The 21,529-nt window shown below is 37.3% G+C and overlaps 1 protein-coding gene across 1 annotated transcript in view; it reads left to right on the forward strand.

The window, feature by feature from the left end:
• Positions 1-21,529, forward strand: part of RASAL2 (RAS protein activator like 2) — a 385,749-nt gene that overhangs the window by 238,688 nt on the left and 125,532 nt on the right. The gene's annotated exons all lie outside the window — the stretch shown is intronic.

Raw genomic sequence — 21,529 nt, forward strand, 5'->3', positions numbered from 1 at the left:
AAAAACAAACCCTAGAAATATGTCAGATTTTCAAACAAACCAAAATAATGACTGAGCATACTGATACTATCTGTAGTTTCATCACAACTTATTGACTAATCAGTTAGGAACCATTCTGTTTATAAAATTAATTTTTAATTATAGTTTATTTTTAAAATGAAGTTCTAGCTTAAGACCTGAATGAAAAGTTTCAGAGGAATTAAGTTTTTCTTTTTCTAAATTTGAAATATTACTGTTGTGAGAAAGTGTTGCACCGAGTGACTTTAAGATAGCAATATATGTGTTAACAGACTTCTATATATACATCAGCTGTAAGATATTTCCCTGGGCTTTGTACTTTGAAAAGTTTATATTTTAATTCAGCAGTAACACTCAAAATAAGAATCTCTGAAATTTGTTTTATATGTCTATTCCTAAAACAGGACAGATTTTGAAATAGATTGCTTAAAAAAAACAATGAATCGCTTCTTAAAACTCACAGATGTACACATCCACCCATGGGACGGAAGAAGTGAATTAAATACCTCGCTTGGTAAATCACATTGCTTCTCCTGAGCTAGATTGCCTGCACCCAGTGCTGTGAAAGAGACATGCTGTGAGCAGGAAGGATAGCTATTGTTCAGTGCTCTCTAGCAAAAGAACTGGGGGGAGGGGGGGTTTGGGGGGGGTGAGTTTGACTGGCGTTGGCTCTGGCTTTTCTGCATTCCAATCTGTCTGAGGCATTGAGCGGGAGCAAAAAAACAGAGAGAGAGAGAGAGAGAACAGGAGCGTGAACAAGCACAGCTAGCGCGGTATAGAAAGTGTTTTGAGTTTCTGACTGGCATGCCGGAAAGATCATGTTAGCAACACCCAGAAACTTCACGGAATGCAGACCCCAGGTAAGAGTTCCTAGAATCCATCTGAGACAGAAGTTAAAAGTTTGTATATATTTAAAGGGTATCTGTGCTTTTTCAAAATTCACAAATGAAATGACTATTTACTTTTGTACTTATCGGCTTAAAAAAAAAATGGGTTGGTTTTCATTAACTGTGAGTTCACAGGAGTACTGTGTGGAGACTGTCAACATCCAGTACAAAATCCAGATCAAAAATAGCCTTCTGAGAAACTCAGATAAATGCAAGGTGTGATGATCGCAGCAAAGTACTGACACTGCAACATTTACTCGTTCTTTTAACCATTTGAAGTGGATGTTTATTCTAGTTTTTCCCTAGATTCTTCATGAAATACTAAGATACCTAGGAATGGATATAGCCCATTTCTCTCAGAGAGAGACAAAATATATCAACCATTAATAATAATAATATAACAGCCTTGCCTGAATCTCAGTAGCATGTAGTAAATCTGTTTCATTTGGCAAGTTCAACAGGTTGGATCCATAGACAGCAGTAAGAGTTCAAATGAGAACTTTGCTTTTTTTTTTTTTTTTTGCCCAAGGTAGACTTTTAATATCCTTTGCCAATAGATGACGTCAGAAACTTTAACTAATTAGCTCACTGAAAGTTAAATCTGAAAGAGACTTGAGAATCATCTGCTGCAGTCCACACTTTTCCTTTTCAATGAGAACATTGAGGTGTAAGGGATTTGGTGCTTGCTCAAGATCACAGCATTAGAACAGAATTGAAATGAAAATACAGATCTCCTGATTTGCAGTTTACTGGTTTTTTTTTTTTTTCATGGTTCCAGATACATTTAGGCTTTATACTTTGTCCATACTGTGTCTGCTGGCTCAGGTACCATGAGTTATTGCCTAAAGACCAAATATATCATAAATCTAGATTGAAATATTATGGGGAGGAGATGTTGGCAGATGGATGTCATCAATATTGATATCATATTCATTCAAAACCAAAAATATATAACAAAGTCTTGGTATTTATCAGAATAAAAAGCAGCTTTCAGTTAAGGAAAATGACTGCAGTTTGTATGTTGCTTTTATATAAACAATTACATAGCTGTAGCATATTCTAAATGCCTATATACGAAATTAAGATTCAAGTTGATTTTAATCTCTTTTAAAGACTTTGGGACTTAGTCATTTTCCGTATAATTGAAGTTAGTAAAACTTGTTTTGGGTAGCATTATCCCATATTCAGTGCCTTCTCTATGTTTATATTTTTTTAATGTAAGATAACATTTTAAAATTATCCCAACTGTTTGAACCAATCTCTTCCTTATCTAAGATCCAGCTCAGTTTCTCTCCATTTGTAAGGGTCCTCTGTTACTTCACCTCATGAATTACGTGCTTGAGGGTAACTTAAGTGGAGGATCTTGAGAGTCACAACAGACAGTGAACATCTGTCTTCATACATTTTCATTTAGTCTCTGAAAAGGTTGCTGCCCTTTCCATTTTTCTGGAGACCATTGTGGAGTTGAGAGAGACCACACTATTCTAGTGAGCTAAATAGTAAAGATAGCCACTGTCAAAAGGATCTGTCATGGCTCTTTACAGTCCTTGGGAACAAGTTAGCTTGATTTGGCTCCAAGCACAGTGAAGGGATATAGTGTTTTTGTGTTAAAGCTTGACCTGCTATTCCAGTTTTTGACTAAGTCTGTGTAAATGGGGTTGTGATTTACAAGTCTGTGAGTGATGAGCCGTAAGTTGTAAGGAACAGTTTCATTACTGCTCTCGGCTATCGGAAATCAAATTACAGTGACATTCTCCACCCAGTAGGAAACAAGAGACTGTTTGTCGTACCGCCGAATCCATTATTAAAACACACTGTTTATAAGAGAACTGGTGGCTGTGAGAATGAGGACATAATGCTCTGTCCAGTTTAACAGTGTTCACGTTGTGTTACACAGGGCTTAGAGTTTTCTCTCATCTTTTATCCTGCTGGAATATGTGAAAGGACTGCCATGATACATGCGTGTATATTATGTTATGTGTATATATGATAGATGAGTGGATGGATGGATGGATAGCTAGATAGACAGACAAAAATGGACTTTTAGCCTTAGTGTATTTCCCCATGTTAGAAACAGTCAGATCATTAATCTATTGCTGGTATTTTACTGACCTAAGTTGAAAAAAACTATTAGCCAATCTAATAATTATAAAATTTGCTACTGTGTATTGGAAAGAGAAAAATATTAGAAGGAAACACATGACTCCTTTTTCTCTCCTGAATACAAATGTCAGATTATGCCGGTTTATGTTTTGAAAGACACTTGTGCTAATAAGGTGCCCATTTTATGACTAAAGGCACATTGTAAATGGGAAGGGAGTGGGTAGGATGAAATGAATGGTATGAGGAAAGAAATTCTCTTATGTATGTGAAACAATTTTCTTTTGACCTTTTTTTTTTTTTTAAGGCAGGCCCATTTTCACTGCTCATGATTTTTTTTTCTTGATACTAGTTTTTCTAAGTTTTTTTCAAGAAATATATATCCATATAGTTTATATATTAAATTTGCAAAGAAGATGAAGAGCTCTGTAATGTAGCCATGACATTTTTCTGATAAAAGTTTGGCTATAGTTGATCAAAACTTTTGTCTCATTTAGAGGATTTATTAATACGTCTTCCGCACTGCAATTTCTTTCTACTTTTGGGGTATAATTCTGGATTCTGTATCCTCATTAAAGTTGTAAGAATGAAATCTCTATAAACAAAAGTAAAGATGAAGGACAGTCCAAGGGGCAGAAGCTTGAGGCTGGATGTGTAAAACACTGAATTGTCAAATTAATTCTTTACTCGTAAAGGTAACCTGATTAGCCACTCAAAACTCTGGCAATCCTTCTGTGTAGAAACATGGTTGTGTTTCCCCTTCTGCTCCAGTCTTGACCTTCAGCGGCTTCTAAAGAGGGAGTCACACTGGCTTTGTTCTTTCTGTTCTTTCACGCTCTCTAGCGGTTGTTTGTGGTGGTTCTTGTTTTCAGTTCCCTGTATATCAGTTTTCGTGAAGAAGCCGGTGGCTGTGTGGTGAAACAAGGTTCACAAGACTCTGACACTTAGTTGCATAAACTTTCTAAAATATCTAATTCTGTAGTGCGGAGAGAGAGAATAACTGATAGTGTCCTGTTGTTTCCTAGTAAACAGTGAGTCAAGAAAATGAGTCATGACTCAGCAATGTGAATCCTCACACAGCTGTCTTTTGTTTTTCTTTATTTTTTTCTTTCTGTGTATGTGTGTGTGCGCGCCCTAATCGGAATTCAGTCTATCAAAGCTCCGCATGTAATTATGGATATGATGTCAGCTTCTGTTTGGAAGCCTAAAGCGTTGCCACTGAGAATATGTTCTTTGTGCATACTTGACAAATAGGAGAGACTTACTGAATCGTCTTTAAAATTCAGATGAAGGTCTTTATCTTCTCTGGTACCTTGCTCACTCTTACCTTCTCCGGTACTTCGCTCACCCCTACTCAAACCTTAACATGCTGCTGAATGAAGAGTTCTCTGAACTTAAACATGTGAAGAGGGAGCCAGTGAGGAGTTCTTATCAAGAATGAGCCTATAAAACCCCACATTTCTGTCATTCTCAGGTTTGAGGTATTTTATAAATAAGTGAATTGCTGAAATAGTAAGTTGTGAAGTTAGTGTAGGTTAATACAGTTCTCTTCTTTGAAGAAAAAAAGTGACCTGGTTCTGCATGCTCTCTTTTGTTAGACTTTTGAAAGTAAGCAAGCAGGTTTAGGTGCCAGGATCAAGCCAGTGTCATTCAGGATCAGGTGACACCTGGCATAGTCAACCTGTTGGACAAGTTGCTTGCTCTGATGTATTGCATTTAATCCACAGACTACAGAGTACCTTTGAAAACCTTAGCAGCATGCTACTGTTGTATAGTTAACTATTCATACTTACGACCTTTAGTTAATATGAAGACTAAAAAAAAAATGGATATTCTCTTTTTAATACTCTGGTTTGTAACTTTCTAGCTAGATTATATTTCAAATAGATCGTGTGTAGTTGATTTGATTTCTGGTCTCTCCAGTGAGACAGGAGAAGATAAGATGTTTGGGTCCCTACTACGAGAATTCCCTTTTCTAGGAACACCTAGACTATAAAGTGAGTGAAAGTCGCTCAGTCATGTGCAACTCTTTGCGACCCCATCTATACAGTTCATGGAACTCTCTAGGCCAGAATACTGGAGTGGTTAGCCTTCTTTCTACTTCTCCAAGACTAAAAAGTGTCAGGTAAATGAAATAATTTATTTCATTTCTTTTTTTGTAAAAAAGGAGTGATGTGTCAAAGGGAGTGCAGAAAGAATCACTTGAAAGAATTGGGTTTGCTCAGTCAAAGGACAGGACAAGATGTGGTATGTCTGTGAACAAGAAAGGATTATCATCTTTTGTATTCCAAGAGCTCATTATGATGAGCTCATTTCTAAGACTTTGTTTAGTATGGTTATATTTCTTAGCATTTTCTCAAAGTGTGGGAGACAAATCACTCAAAGAGTAGTAGATTATTGAATTACTGTCTGTATATGGTAAAGGAATTGTATCACAGTAATACAGTGGGGTAATCACAGTAATACTTGAGTTGGGGTAAACTCCGGGAGTTGGTGATAGACAGGGAGGCCTGGCGTGCTGTGGTTCATGGGGTTGCAAAGAGTCGGACACGACAGTGACTGAATTGAACTGAACTGAATACAGTTAGCTTACATACATCTTGATATTTTTCTTGAAGCATTTTTGCCTCCACTTGAAACTCAGTGAAACATCACAGTAGTTTCCTGAAACAATATCACTCTATTTTATGAGTACTATTATTTTACTTGCAAATATTTGCACAGTGACAATTGCTAAAATTGTGAAATATATTTTTAGTAATTTTGGTTTTCTTCATTTCCTTTTCTTATAAGTACAGTATAAGCACTTAGTATTTGATGATCAGCTTTTTAAGATAAGTTTTCCAAAGAATTAGCTTTTTTTCCCCAGTTGGAGCCAGTGTTGACCATTTTTATTAAAACCAAAAACATGGTGTAAGGAAGAATGCCTAGGAGATACTGCTCTCATTACAAAGAATGAAAACAAGTCTCTCTTGGAAACATTTTTATTAACAAAACCAAAATGTACTATTCAAAGCAAATTTACTGTAATGTAAAAGGCAGAAGTCTTTTTAGAAAGTTTAGAAGTTGCTTGTTTTATTTGTTTTGTTTGTAAATGGAAGGGTATTTAAAATCAGAAGGCAGGCTTTCCTCTGGTCTTTTTAAAAGAAAAATCCAACAATTTATTTACTAGTTTTTCTCAGAAGCATGTCTTCTGAGAAACTTTAAAATGTGAACAAACTGCAAAATATATTTGACAATGAAATTTTAATTAGCAGAAATAGTGAACTTCAAAGATGTGACTATTTTATTGCTGTAAAGTACTATGATTTATGACAGCTTCCCAGTAGATTTCTTCCAGTGTCAGAAATTATAAGACCATTTTCATTTTGCTTAGTTCTTGAATTAAATATTTAAAGATAGACTTTTTCTTTCTCTTTTCCCCTGTCAAACCCATGTTACAGGAGAATAGAAACTAGTCTTTTTTTTTTTTAAGGCTCTTCAGGTTTAATCCAGATATTGCTTATGTTACATTTTTCTCTGACAGTCTAAAAAGAGATTATTTTTAAATTTTAATATCCAAACACAATACATAACAAACTCCTCTCGCACATCTGTGAAAAAAAGGCAAGGCTTCAATGCCCATTTTAAAAAAGAGCTCATCCAAATGGCTCTTCAATATATGAAAAGTTTCATTATTCATCAGGAAAATGCAAATTTAAACCAAAATTACATCAGGATATCTAAAATGAAAAAAAGAAATACCAAATGTTGACAAGGATCTAGAACAAAAGGAGTTGTTCTAGATTCTTAAACAATAACCTAAAGAATTGTTTTGGGTTCTAGACAAGAACCTAAAACAGAATGAAGAACACACTGCTGATGAGAATATAGATTTTTATGACTACTTTGAAGAAAAACTAAGATCATGGCATCTGGTCCCATCACTTTATGGCAAATAGATGGGGAAGCAATGGAAACAGTAACAGACTTTATTTTGAGGGGCTCCAGAATCATTGCAGATGGTGACTGCAGCCATGAAATGAAAAAACCCTTGCTCCTTGGAAGAAAAGCTATGGCCAACCTAGACAGCATATTAAAAAGCAGAGACATTACTTTGTCAACAAAGGTCCATCTAGTCAAGGCTATGGTTTTTCCAGTCGTCATGTATGGATGTGAGAGTTAGACTATAAAGAAAATTGAGGGCCAAAGAATAGATGCTTTTGAACTGTGGTGTTGGAGAAGACTCTTCAGAGTCCCTTGGACTGCGAAGAGACCCAACCGGTCCATCCTAAAGGAAATCAGTCCTGAATATTTACTGGAAGGACTGATGCTGAAGCTGAAACTCCAGTAGTTGGCCACCTGATGTGAAGAACTGACTCATTTGAAAAGACCCTGATGCTGGAAAAGATTTAAGGTGGGAGGATGAGATGGTTAGATGGCATCACCAATTCAATGGACATGAGTTTGAGTGAACTCCGGGAGTTGGTGATGGACAGGGAAGCCTGGGCATGCTGCCGTCCATGGGGTTGCAAAGAGTCAGACACGACAGAGCTAAACCTGAACTGTCTATGTATGCAGTCAGGAACTTTACATTTGGTGCCATTTAAAGGATTAGATGGAGAAAGTCTCACACAGACCGGGTTTGTAAGTGAATCTTCAAAAGAAAACTGCAAGATGTGAATAACAGAACTACCAGACTGTTGATAAGCTTTCAAAGTACCATTCATAAGCACTCAAAGACATATAAAACACTAACTTTCATGTCCTAAATATTTTATAATAGTAACAATTTATATATATATATTTTTGTAGTATATCTAAAGATATAAATGTACTCATACCAAGCACATTAATTTTTACATATAGTTATTAATTAGTTCATGATACAAATTTAATGAGTTTTCTGTACTTTGGCTTTAATATCATTTTACTTTAAAAGCATTTTTATGCTTTAGAGGATATGTGATTACTTGTTTTATTGGAAGAAAAATAAACATTTTAAAACCACTTTTTCATCACTGTGGAATGTGGAAATATCCAACAAAATAAGTAGAAGATAATAAATGTTAAGTTCCTTCTTTTTCTTTTCAAAAATACAAACATGATATATTTTTGACCATGCTTTTCGTCTTTTCTCAGGTAAATCACCCCCCTCCTTCCAATCCTGCCAATTCTGAATCATTAAAATGCATGTGTTTAGCTCTATTTCTGTATTCATTTACAACAGTCTTTTCTACTTGTTGTTCAGTTGCTAAGTCATATCTGACTCTTTCCAACTCCATGGACTATAGCTTACTGGGCTTCTCTGTCCTCCACTATCTCCCAGAGTTTGTTCAAATTCATGCCCATTCATATTTCATCAGCTTTACTCAAGCTTAAGGTTTTCATGTCAGTATACTACATTAGTTATCTATTGCTGTTATAAACAACCATATACTCAATGACATAAAGCAACACCTATTAATATTTATCATTTCACAGTTTATGCAGAACCAGAATATGGGCAGGGTGTAGTTGGTTGTCTGCTGGGAGTATCACAAAGTCAGAAACCAAAATACCAGCAGACTGCCTCCTCATCCGGAGCTCAGAGTCTTCTTGTAGCACTGAGATCCTTTCTTTTTTGCTGGCTATTGGGAGGGAGTCATTCTCAGCTCCTAGAGATCACCTTTGGCTCTCATTCCTGTGGCACTCCGAGAACATGGCAACTTACTTCTCCAGAGTCAATGAGAGAATCTTACTCTAGTCTGCTATGATGGAGTCCAATATAAAATGCAGCAATCACAAGAGTGACTGTACCATCATCTTTGCCATATAATACAGCTGAGTCAAGGGAGTGGCTATCCCATCTTATTAACAGATCTTGGGTCCTACGTACACCCAAGGGTAGAGGATTATACAAAAATGTCAGTACCATATATATCCACATCATAAACACCAAGCCCTTGTTCATGATTCTTAATTGTGCTTCTTTTTTTCCCCCTCTCAAATTGAATATAGACCATTCTATTGAAGTTAATGATACTCTAATTCTGGCAGGTTAACAATCTAATCTTTCTTTCCATTAATATTAGTTTTATGAGGCATGTGCTTTTCTGTGACAGCAGCATTTTCATTCTCAATCTGCCACCCATTTTTTAATAAAATAAAAAGACAATATAATTGTGCAAATATTGCCAAACAGATTCTGATGCCAAATTAACTGCTGATGAACATGTGACCCTGCCTCATATTTATCATCAACCGATGAATGACAGTCCTGAATTTTTTTTAATTATTGAATTAAAAAGTTACAGACCTGTGCATTCTCAAGTTATTCTACTGTTGAAGAATGCTATAAACTCTCAGGAAATCCCTAGGCATCTAAAGATGTTGTTTTAATATTTTTTAAATTTTATGCCATTTTAATATTTCAAAGAAAAATAATACATTGAAGATGTCTTTTCATTTCATTATATTTATACCTGTAGATCCTTAAAGGCTGCACATTATTCCACTGTAGATTTACCTGTTCCCCTCCTTAAGAACACTTAGTGTTTTTAGTTTTTGCCACTACCAACTTTATGTTAAACATCTTCATACATACATATCTATGTTCAATTGCTTGTGTTGATATATCTGCAGGACTGGTTCCTAGAAATAGAAACAAAGGTAATTTACATTTCAACACTTGATAGATACTGTTAAATAGCCTTGCAAATTTGTTCAGGATGTCTTTTTTTTTTCCTATTTGAAGTTTTAAATTTTTATGTGTCCTTAATCTCTCTTTTCTGTTGTAATTTCTGGCTTTTGTGTGATGCTTACAAAGGCCTTTGTCAATAAGATTAGGTCTTTATCTGGAATTTATTTTTGGATTTTTGAAATGAGATTTTTTTTTTTCAGTTGTAGAGTCAGTTGTCACAACACCTTTTGTTGAATAGCCTACTCTTTCCATACTGATTTGAAAAGTGCTCTTTATCATCAGCTAAATGTCTATGTGTTTTTTTCTGGATTCTTTTTCTGTTCCACAATTCTATTCCTGTGTCAATATCAAAGTGTTTTAATGCTTATAGATTTTAATATGTTTCTCCTACTGATGTAGCAAACTCTAATTAGTTAGTTCTTCCTTTTCAAATGTATTTGGCTTTTCACTCATACATTTACTTTTCCAAATGAACTGTAGAAGCAAATCATCCCCCACTGCCAGCCAAAAACAAACAAACAAAAATGTGTGTTGACGTTTCATCTAGGATTATGAAGAGTATATATATTATTTGGTGGAGAATCAACTTTCATACCCATTTCTAAGTTTTAGTTGTTTTAAACTGTATATAAAAGGCAAGTTTTATATATTGTTTTGGGACTTATTTTTTTCACTTAAATATTATATGATTAATATCTTTCCGTGTTGTTGTTGTTGTGTTCTTTATATTTTTGACTACTGTATGACTTTTACATTATTAAATATGCCAAACCAATTTAGAGTTTAGATTGGGTTTGGTACTAGGGTTCCATCTTTTCACTGAAGCGTGTTTGGTTTGTTAACTAAAGTTTGCTATCAGTATCAGTGCTACTATGAACATTCTTGAATGTATCTTATTCATTTGCAGCAGTTTCTTTTTGCTGTATTCCTAGGAGTGGAATTTTTGGGTCTTAGGGTGACTAATAATGCCAAACTATTTTCCACCAATAAAGTGTATGAGAGATTCACATTATCCCTAATACTTAATATTGTCAGAATTTTACGTTTTAGTCTTCTAATGAAGAGTAAATGTTTGGTTTGCAAAACCTGATTGCCAGTGATACTGAATAGTTTTTGTAGGTCTATATATGTTAATGCTTTGGTGAAATTATTTTTCTCTCTTGTTCATTTTTCTATTGAGTTGTTAGGATTTTTCTGTTAATATGAAGAAGTTCTCCACTGATCTCCCATAGCCTATTGGGCACCTACCAACCTGGGGAGTTCATCATTCAGTGTCCTATCTTTTTGCCTTTTCATGCTGTTCATGGGGTTCTCAAGGCAAGAATATTGAAGTGGTTGCCACTCCCTTCTCCAGTGGACCACATTTTGTCAGAACTCTCCACTATGACCCATCCATCTTGGGTGGCCCTACACAGCATGGCTCATAGTTTCATTGAGTTAGACAAGGCTGTGGTCCATGTGATCAGTTTGGTTAGTTTTCTGGGATTGTGGTTTTCTTTCTCTCTGCCCTCTGATAGATAAGGATAAAAGCAAAACCAATACAATATTGTAAAGTAATTAGCCTCCAATTAAATAAATTTATGTTTTTTTAAAAAAGGCTTATGGAAGCTTCCTGATTGGAGAGACTGGCTGAGGGGGAAACTGGGTATTGTTCTGATGGGCAGGCCCATTCTCAGTAAATCTTTAATCCAATTTTCTGTTGATGGGCGCGGCTGTGTTCCCTCCTTGTTGTTTGACCTGAGGCCAAACTATGGTGGAGATAATGAAAATAATGGCAGCCTCCTTCAAAACTTCCCATGCACTGCAGCACTCAGTGCCCCTGACCCTGCAAGAGGCTACTGTGGACCCACGCCTCCGCCAGAGACTCCTGGACACTCACGGGCAAGTCTGGGTCAGTCTCTTGTGGGGTCACTGCTCCTTTCTCCTGGGTCCTGGTGTGCACTAGGTTCTGTTTGTGCCCTCCAAGAGTCTGTTTCCCCAGTCCATCAAGGCTGTATGTTGTCACCCTGCTTATTTAACTTATATGTAGCATACATCATGCAAAATGCCAGGCTGGATGAAGCACAAGCTGGAATCAAGATTGCTGGGAGAAATATCAATAACCTCAGATATGCAGATGACACCATCCTTATGGCAGAAAGTGAAGAAGAGCTAAAGAGCCTCTTGATGAAAGTGAAAGAGGAGAGTGAAAAGGTTGGCTTAAAACTCAGCTTTCAGAAAACTAAAATCATGGCATCTGGTCCCATCAATCATGGCAAATAGATGGGGAAACAATGGAAACAGTGAGAGACTTTATTTTCTTGGGTCCCAAAATCACTGAGGATGGTGACTGCAGCTATAAAAATGAAAAGAACCTTGCTCCTTGGAAGAAAAGCTATGACCAACCTAGACAGAATATTAAAAAGCAGAGACGTTACTTTACCAACAAAGATCCGTCTGGTAAGAGCTATGGTTCTTCCAGTAGTCATGTACAGATGTGAGAGTTGGACTATAAAGAAAGCTGAGCACCGAAGAATTGATGCTTTTGAACTGTGGTGTTAGAGAAGACTCTTGAGAGTCCCTTGGACCGCAAGGACATCAAATCAGTTAGTATTAAAGGAAATTAGTCCTGAATATTCATTGGAAGGACTGATGCTGAAGCTGAAACTCCAGTACTTTGGCTACCTGATACGAAGAACTGACTCCTTGGAAAAGACCCTGATGCTGGAAAAGATTGAAGGTGGGAGAAGGGGATGACAGAGGATGATGAGATGGTTGGATGGCATCACCGACTCGATGGACATGAGTTTGAGTAAACTCTGGGAGTTGGTGATGGACAGGGAAGCCTGGCATACTGCAGTCCATGGGGTCGCAAAGAGTCAGACATGACTGAGCGAGTGAACTGAACTGAACTGATGAAGTTCTTTTTATGTTCTTGTTAGTAACCCTTAACACTTGTGTGTATTGTGAATATACTCTCAAGTTGTAACATATCCTTTCGCTTTCTTTTTTTAAGGTCATTGAATGGACAAAAGTTCATAATTTTGTGTAGACAAACTTATCAGTGTTTTAAAGTTAATATTTCATGTTTACAAAATTATTTCCTACCCCAGGGCCTCAAGATAATTTTTATTAGGAGTTTTAACTTTTTGTTCTGGACTTTTAAGCTCTTACTCAAAAGAGGAGTTGGTTTCCATGTTATATGTTTATGCTTCTTTCATGTTGATAACTTTTACTTGCCATGTTTATTGAATTCAGTTCAGTTCAGTTCAGTTCAGTCGCTCAGTCGTGTCTGACTCTTTGCAACCCCTTGAATCGCAGCACGCCAGGCCTCCCTATCCATCACCATCTCCCGGAGTTCACTCAGACTCACGTCCATCAAGTCCATGATGCCATCCAGCCATCTCATCCTTGGTCGTTCCCTTCTCCTCCTGCCCCCAATCCCTCCCAGCATCAAAGTCTTTTCCAGTGAGTCAACTCTTCGCATGAGGTGGCCAAAGTACTGGAGCTTCAGCTTTAGTATCATTTCTTCCAAAGAAATCCCAGGGTTGATCTCCTTCAGAATGGACTGGTTGGATCTCCTTGCAGACCAAGGGACTCTCAAGAGTCTTCTCCAACACCACAGTTCAAAAGCATCAATTCTTCGGCGCTCAGCCTTCTTCACAGTCCAACTCTCACATCCATATATGACCACAGGAGAAACCATAGCCTTGACTAGACGGACCTTAGTCGGCAAAGTAATGTCTCTGCTTTTGAATATACTATCTAGGTTGGTCATAACTTTTCTTCCGAGGAGTAAGTGTCTTTTAATTTCATGGCTGCAGTCACCATCTGCAGTGATTTTGGAGCCCCCAAAAATAAAGTCTGACACTGTTTCCACTGTTTCCCCATCTATTTCCCATGAAGTGATGGGACCGGATGCCATGATCTTCGTTTTCTGAATGTTGAGCTTTAAGCCAACTTTTTCGCTCTCCTCTTTCACTTTCATCAAGAGGCTTTTTAGTTCCTCTTCACTTTCTGCCATAGGGGTGGTGTCATCTGCATATCTGAGGTTATTGATATTTCTCCCGGCAATCTTGATTCCAGCTTGTGTTTCTTCCAGTCCAGTGTTTCTCATGATGTACTCTGCATAGAAGTTAAATAAGCAGGGTGACAATATACAGCCTTGACGTTCTCCTTTTCCTATTCGGAACCAGTCTGTTGTTCCATGTCCAGTTCTAACTGTTGCTTCCTGGCCTGCATACAGATTTCTCCAGAGGCTGGTTAGGTGGTCTAGTATTCCCATCTCTTTCAGAATTTTCCACAGTTTATTGTGATCCACACAGTTTGTTGTGACCTCCCAGGTAGATAATAGTAAAGAAGTTCTGCCTTTTAAACTTAAGATCAAATGGAGCAATTTTTGCATATCTCTTGAACTGTTTTGTTCCAGTTCATTCTTATACTAAAGCCCAGTTTGCAACATATTCAAATATTAACCAAAGGAAAATAAAGAGTTGATTGCAGTGTTTGTTTTCTGGGCATGTCTTTGTATGGCATTTTAACAATCCAAGTGAAAATAAGTCTATTGAAATTTTTTGATAGTTATTGTTTTAAGTGCCAAAAAAGATGTGAAACCACTTGATTTTTTTGAGTTGTAATAATATATACACTCAATTATCATAATCATTATGTATCCATAATCATTAGTACCCATTAATTTTTATTAAGTACCACATGTCCAAAGTAAGGTTTTCTCTTAAGTACACCAAATATTTTTCTTTTTCTCCAAGCATGTTACATTCCCTAACTTGAAAAAATTACTTAATACGATGGATAAAAATTGACACGGTTTCCATTGTAACAGTAGCAGTAGCAAATCTGTCAAGCACAACATCACACAGCCTCACTAAAATACCTGTAGGGTCAAATTACTTTGCTGAGTAAGGTCCGTCTAGTCAAGGCTATGGTTTTTCCTGTGGTCATGTATGGATGTGAGAGTTGGACTGTGAAGAAAGCTGAGTGCCAAAGAATTGATGCTTTTGAACTGTGGTGTTGGAAAAGACTCTTGAGAGTCCTTTAGACTGCAAGGAGATCCAACCAGTCCATTCTGAAAGAGATCAGCCCTGGGTGTTCTTTGGAAGGAATGATACTAAAGCTGAAACTCCAGTACTTTGGCCACCTCATGCGAAGAGTTGACTCATTGGAAAAGACTTTGATGCTGGGAGGGATTGGGGGCAGGAGGAGAAGGGGACAACCGAGGATGAGATGGCTGGATGGCATCATGGACTTGATGGACGTGAGTCTGAGTGAACTCCGGGAGATGGTGATGGATAGGGAGGCCTAGCGTGCTGCGATTCATGGGGTCGCAAAGAGTCAGACACGACTGAGCGACTGAACTGAACTGAACTGAGGGTCAAATACCCGTGTCACATATCCTGATCAGGCCTGGAAAAATATTTCCATTTATTCATTTGTTTAACAAATATTGAGTACTTACCCTGTGCCAAGTGTGCCAGTGCACTAACGTTCCCTTTGTTGAAAGATACATGTGAAAAACAAACAGGTTATCAGAAAGGTAGAAAGCAATAAAACAAATGTCTATACTCTTATGAATCGAAGTTGATCTTTTTATTCCTTCACTTTAGAAACTATGGGATCTGGCTTCTCGATTTTGTTGGGATCTTTGGATTACTACGTAATTTGTTTACCCTTCTTGTGCTATCTCAGATCATTGAACAGTATAAACAATTTTGCTTCTCACTTAATAACTGTTCACCTTTCAAACCTTTCCCAAAACGTCTAAAAATTTTATAGGAAAAACCTCTAATATGGAATGTAGTTAGGAGGGTCAACTCTCGAATAGGAATATCTAACTCCTGGCACCTCCCACCTCCAACCCCTTACTGACTGTGTGACTTCGTCAGTTCTCTCAACCTTTGTGGTGCTTGTTGTTGTTCAGTCACTAAGTCGTATCTGACTCTTCATGACCCCACGGACACGCCAGGCTTCCTCCATCCTTCACTATCTTCTGGAGTTTGCTTAAATCCATGTCCATTGTGTCAGTGATGCTGTCTAACCATCTCATCCTCTGCTGCCCCCTTCTTTTGCCTTCAATCTTTCCCAGCATTAGTCAAAGTGTAGTGAAAGTCTCAAAGGCGACCCCATGGACTGTAGCCCCCCAGGCTCCTCTGTCCATGAAGTTCTCCAGGCAAGAATACTGGAGTGAGTTGCCATTTCCTTCTCTAGGGGATCTTCCCGACCCAGTGATCAAACCTGCATCCCAGCATCAGTCTTTTTCAATAATTTGGCTTCTCGCATCAGGTGGCCGAAGTATTGGAGCTTCAGCTTTTCAGCAACAGTCCTTCCAGTGAATATTCAGGGTTGATTTCCTTTAGGATTAACTGGTTTGATCTTCTTGCTTGCTCTCAACCTTAGTTAGTTTTCTCTAAACCTCAGTTTCCCCAGATATAAAATGGGGGAAATAGTACTACCACACAGGTTGTTATGAGGAATAAATGAGATTAAAACTCTATTGACTGAAAAAAATGCACAATATGAGAATTGTGAGTTAAGTTTTATTTGGAGGCCAGATGAGGACTATAGCATGTCAGTTAGCTCTGAGTAGAGTAACTGTGCTGAAGAGGTTCTGTGTGGGGGGGAGGAGGGGTAGAGTAAGTATATATGTGAAGAATTCTAGTATTTTTTTAGATATGAAAAAATTGGGGCTCATAAAATCATCTCCTAAAAATAACTATCTGAAGGCCTGTTCCACATGTTTTTCCCCCAGCACAGAGTGCCTCATTCCTGATCTCCACCCTGAACTCCTTTCAGGGTGTGTTGAAGGTCAGCAGCTTGAAGTGACTAGTGATATATAAGTCTTGTAGAAGCAGATGGCAAATGCCAGTTTTCAGTTAGCATATGCAAAGCACTTCATGTACTACCTTCAGTACCTTTTAAGCACACAATATATTTGATCGTTTATTGTTCATGATGCAAATGTTCAAACTATTGCTGGTTCTAGAGATGTTACTGAAGATATATTCACTTTACTTGCATAGCATCAATACGCAAGCCTAGATGTATAGGCTTATCCCATCCATCTACCCACTCACTCAATAAGTATTGAGGGTTTATTAGCTTGATATTGTGTTAAGTACTAAATAATAGACTCCAGGTATTGCTTTGAGTACAATTAATTGTAAAGTTTAACTTTTTATTTTAAAGAAAATTAATTTAAGAATAATTATATGTTAGCTGCTTTCTGGATCTTTTTGAGAAAGAACTTTCTGCTCATTAACTACAGTTGTCACTTTATTTACATTTTTTTCCTTAAAAGAATAGCTTTAGTGTTTAAGGAATCTAATTATCTTAATTCTATATAGTCATCAACTTCCTCAAACAAAATCTGCCATTAGTCTTTGACACATTACTTTTTACCTTTATTTAAAAAGCTGCTTTACATTTTGACACTAGTTTGCACTGGAGGATATTACCTGTTTTAAATAATCATACAATAGGAATGCCTCTTATAATGTTAACATCCATATTTCTCTGTGGCTTCACATTTCAAAAGTGCTGCTTCCTAAATTCAAATGAATGAAAATTCAGCTTAGCTTCATTATTTCTTTGGCTTTAATCACAACATAAAGTTTCTGACAAGTGAAAACAATGCTTGAGTGCATTCATTGATATATAACTTATAATATGTAAGTGATTTTAGGAACATATATACATATATGTGTGTATATGTGGTACTGTTTAAATGTGTTGAACTGAAGATTTTGTAAAATTCAGCTCTGTTCCTCTTATAGTAAAACTTCTCATCAAAATAAAAGGAAAGTTATGGTTTGACAGTCACATTAGAGGCAAAAGGTTGTACATATCCAAAAGAATATCAGGATAGAAATGCAGTCACTTTACTTATCCATTACCTTTTTTGAAAATTAGTTATTTCTACTTCTAGTCCTTTGTCACAACAGTGTATTGAATGTTAATAAGGTTAGTAGTACTCCTTTAAAAATATAACAGATATTATTTTAATATGATGTAGACTCTTTCTTTGAATTAATTATATTTGCAGTCAGTACTTATGATTTCTCAGTCACCATTGCTTAAAGTCAGTTTATTTCTCAAATAAAAGACTTTGTATGATACCAAAATATAGGAGAATTTGCACATAGAGGCAAATTTAATTTTATCCTTAAAATATCAACCAATATCAGTTTTAAATTTTCCGATTTTGATAGTTGTTCTGGATTATGTAAGAAAATGTCCTTTGTTTTAGAAAATATACCCTGAAGCCATTGGCAGTAAAGGGCATAATGCCTCCAAATACCCAAATAGTTTAGGAAAATGTCTATATAAAATAATAGTATATGCAGAAAGAATGATTAAGCAAAGGTAACAAAATGTAAACAGTTGGTGAATCTAGATAAAAGGTATATAAGGGTAGGTGTACTCCACTTGCACCTTTTTTGTAAGTTTTAAACTATATCAAAAAGTAAAAGTACACCCCCCAAAAGACTACCAACTTTGCCAACTTTAATTATCAATTTATAAAAAGATCTATTTTCATATATTACTTGCCTTGGCTCATTCTCTTTTCCTGTGTGTAAGAACAGTAGAGTAGGGGGAAAGAGACTGATTCAGTAGTTTTTGTTTCTTCAAAAAGGATGGAAATCATAGAAGAGTTAGGAGGAAAACATGGTACCTGTAAAATCAGAAAATAATTCTCTTCTGCTGTACAATTTTAGAATTTCTGGTGTAGTAAGAGCAGATTGAACTGAACTGAACTGAAGAGCAGATTATATGATATGTCTTATTTGGATATCTTTTAAAATATTTATTTATTTTTGGCTGTACTGGCTCTTTTTGGTTGAATGTGCTCTAGTTGTGAAGAGCAGAGGCTACACTCTAGTTACGGGCTTAGTTGTTCTGAGGCCTGTGGGATCTTCTCAAAACCGGGACTGAACCTGGGTCCCCTGCACTGGCAGGAGGATTCTTAACCACTGGACCACCAGGCAAGTCCTGGATATCCTTTTAAGGTGTAAAGGTTCCCAGATATGAACTTGTAGGAGAATGTTCATGACAGCATTATTTAAATTTTAAAAAATGGGAAGAACCCAGATGGCTGTCAGCAGAATACTATCCAGCCATTAAAACCAATTACGTAGTGACCCGTGCTGCAGCGTGAGCACAAGTAAATGAAAATCGGGCACAAAAGCCTCATTACGAATTCATTTATATGAAATGTCCACAGTAGGAAAGTTCACAGAAATGAAACATAGATTAGTTAGTTGCCTTAGGGGCTGAGAGGTTAGAAAGAATGGAAGTGAAAGTTGCTCAGTCGTGTCTGACTCTTTGTGACCCCATGGACTGTCCATTGAATTCTCCAGGCCAGAATACTGGAGTGGGTAGCCTTTCCCTTCTCCAGGGGATCTTCCCAACCTAGGGATCGAATCCAGGTCTCCCACATTGCAGGTGGATTCTTTACCAGGTGAGCCACAAGGGAAACCCAAGAATACTGGAGAGGGTAGCCTATCCCTTTTCCCAGGGATCTTCCCAACCCAGGGATCACACCTGGGTCTCCCACATTGCCAGTGGATTTTTTACCAGCTGAGCTATCAGGAGAGCCCAGAAAGAATGGAGAATAATTGCCTATGGACACAAGATTTTATTTTGAGATGAGGAAATGTTCTGGAATTAAGTTGTAGTGATGGTTATATAACTTTGTGAAGATATTTAAAACCAATTTTAAAAGATGAATTTTATGCTATGTGACTTTTATTTCAGTAAAGCTTTTATGTAAACAAAAGTACGGCCTAATGAACTACTCCTGCCTCAAAGTCTTTCCATCTAAATAAGAACAAGAGCCAAAGACCCTGTAACTTTATATGATCTGGCTTCCTATTATTTCACAGACCTTGTCTTCTTTTGTGAAGATGAGGGTCATTCCAATCTACCTGCACTGGTCTCCTGACTATTGTTACTTCTAGGCCTTTTTATTGGTTTTTCCCTCTTCCTGGAAACCTAGCAACCTTTACTCAAAACTCGGTCTCTCAGAGGTGCCCTCCTTGGCTACCTCTAAAATTTAGACCTCTCAAATATTACCTATTGCTGTTCTTTGCTTTACTATTCTCCTTGGCTCTATTCACCATCTAACACAATATATATTTTACTTTTTAATCTTATGTATTGTTTATCTCTTCCTCCCAGAACATAAACTCCATGAGGGCAGAGATTTTGCCCCTTTCATTCCAGTACTGAATCCTAGGGCTTAGAACAGTGCTTGGCACTTACTTATCACTTATGTTGTCAAATAGGTGCATTTGAAAGTATAAGAATAGGCAGCTATAAGGAAAATCAGGAATGTTAAGTAATTAATTGAAGAGAGCGCTACATGTTTTATACTCTTTGTTTGAATAAAAATTGTTTCCTATAGGACTTTGAGACTAAGGAAATGAAGAAATAGCTTGTGTTCAGTGTCTTGAAAGTAAAATAAAAAGATCATCATTCAGTTCTTAAAATGAAAATAAAACTTTTTTGACCAAGGCAAATAATTCTTTTCATAGGTGCCTGGCAGACAACTATACATGTATTAGTTACTTTAAAAATATTGACAGTGACAGTGAAGACCTAAATCAGGAGTCAGTAAACTACATCTCACAGTTTATTTTTTCTTTTTCTTTTTCGTAAATAAACTTATATTGGCATACAGCCATGCCCTTTCATCAGCGTATTGTCTGTGACTGCTTTTGTGCTCTAATAGGCTTCCCAGGTGGCACTAATGGTAAGGAACCCGCCCGCCAATGCAGGTAGACGTAAGAGACCCAGGTTCGATCCCTGCATCAGGAAGATCCCTTGGAGAAGGGCATGGCAACCCGCTCCAGTATTCTTGCCTGGAGAATCCCATGGACAGAGAAATTTGGCAGGCTGCAGTGCATAGGGTTGCACAGAGTCAGACATGATTGAAGGGACTTATCACACACTTAGGCACTGCTGCTGCTGCTGCTGCTAAGTCGCTTCAGTCGTGTCCGACTCTGTGTGACCCCATAGATGGCAGCCCACCAGGCTCCTCCGTCCCTGGGATTCTCCAAGCAAGAACACTGGAGTGGGTTGCCATTTCCTTCTCCAATGCATGAAAGTGAAAAGTGAAAGTGAAGTCTCTCAGTCATGTCCAACTCTTAGCGACCCCATGAACTGCAGCCTACCAAGCTCCTCCGTCCATGGGGTTTTCCAGGCAAGAGTACTGGAGTGGGGTGCCATTGCCTTTTCCCACTTACGCACAGTAGAGTTCAAATAGCTCTGAAGGAGACTGTATAGCGCACAAAGCCTAAAATGTTTACTATCTGGCCTTCTATGGGAGAAGTTAGCTAACTCCTGCCTAAATTAGTCCTTGTAGGATATAGATTAGTGTAGTAGGGAACCTTGGCCAAATATTGAGAAGTTTAAATTTCATTTCTCTAACTACCTTTGTTACCTTGAACAAGTTTTATGATCTTTGGTTTTCTCATCTGTGAAATGAAGATAATATGCATCTTACATTGTCATTTAAGAGTTTTAAATGAGGTATATTATATGTAAAACACTTAGTAAAGTGCCTAGAAAATACTTCAGTAAGTTATAGCCCGGTGAGCAGCAGATGCATGTGCGTACGTGTGTGTGTGTGTACACACACACACACACACAAACACACACACAAACATACATGCCCTCAAGTAGAAATTCTTTCAGTCACATTTTCCAGATGCTTTCAATGTTATTAGGAAAATAAGGAATAAAGTTAACAAATGCTGATTAATGTTGATTAAAGTCCTTAGTACACTTCAGGCACACGGTAAACCACCAAAATCTACAGGATTTGGTCATTTGTTGAAAAGACTGTCATCAGGCATTATTTCTTAAC

The sequence above is a fragment of the Budorcas taxicolor genome, chromosome 16, assembly GCF_023091745.1.
Source record: "Budorcas taxicolor isolate Tak-1 chromosome 16, Takin1.1, whole genome shotgun sequence".
Lineage (NCBI taxonomy): Eukaryota > Metazoa > Chordata > Mammalia > Artiodactyla > Bovidae > Budorcas > Budorcas taxicolor.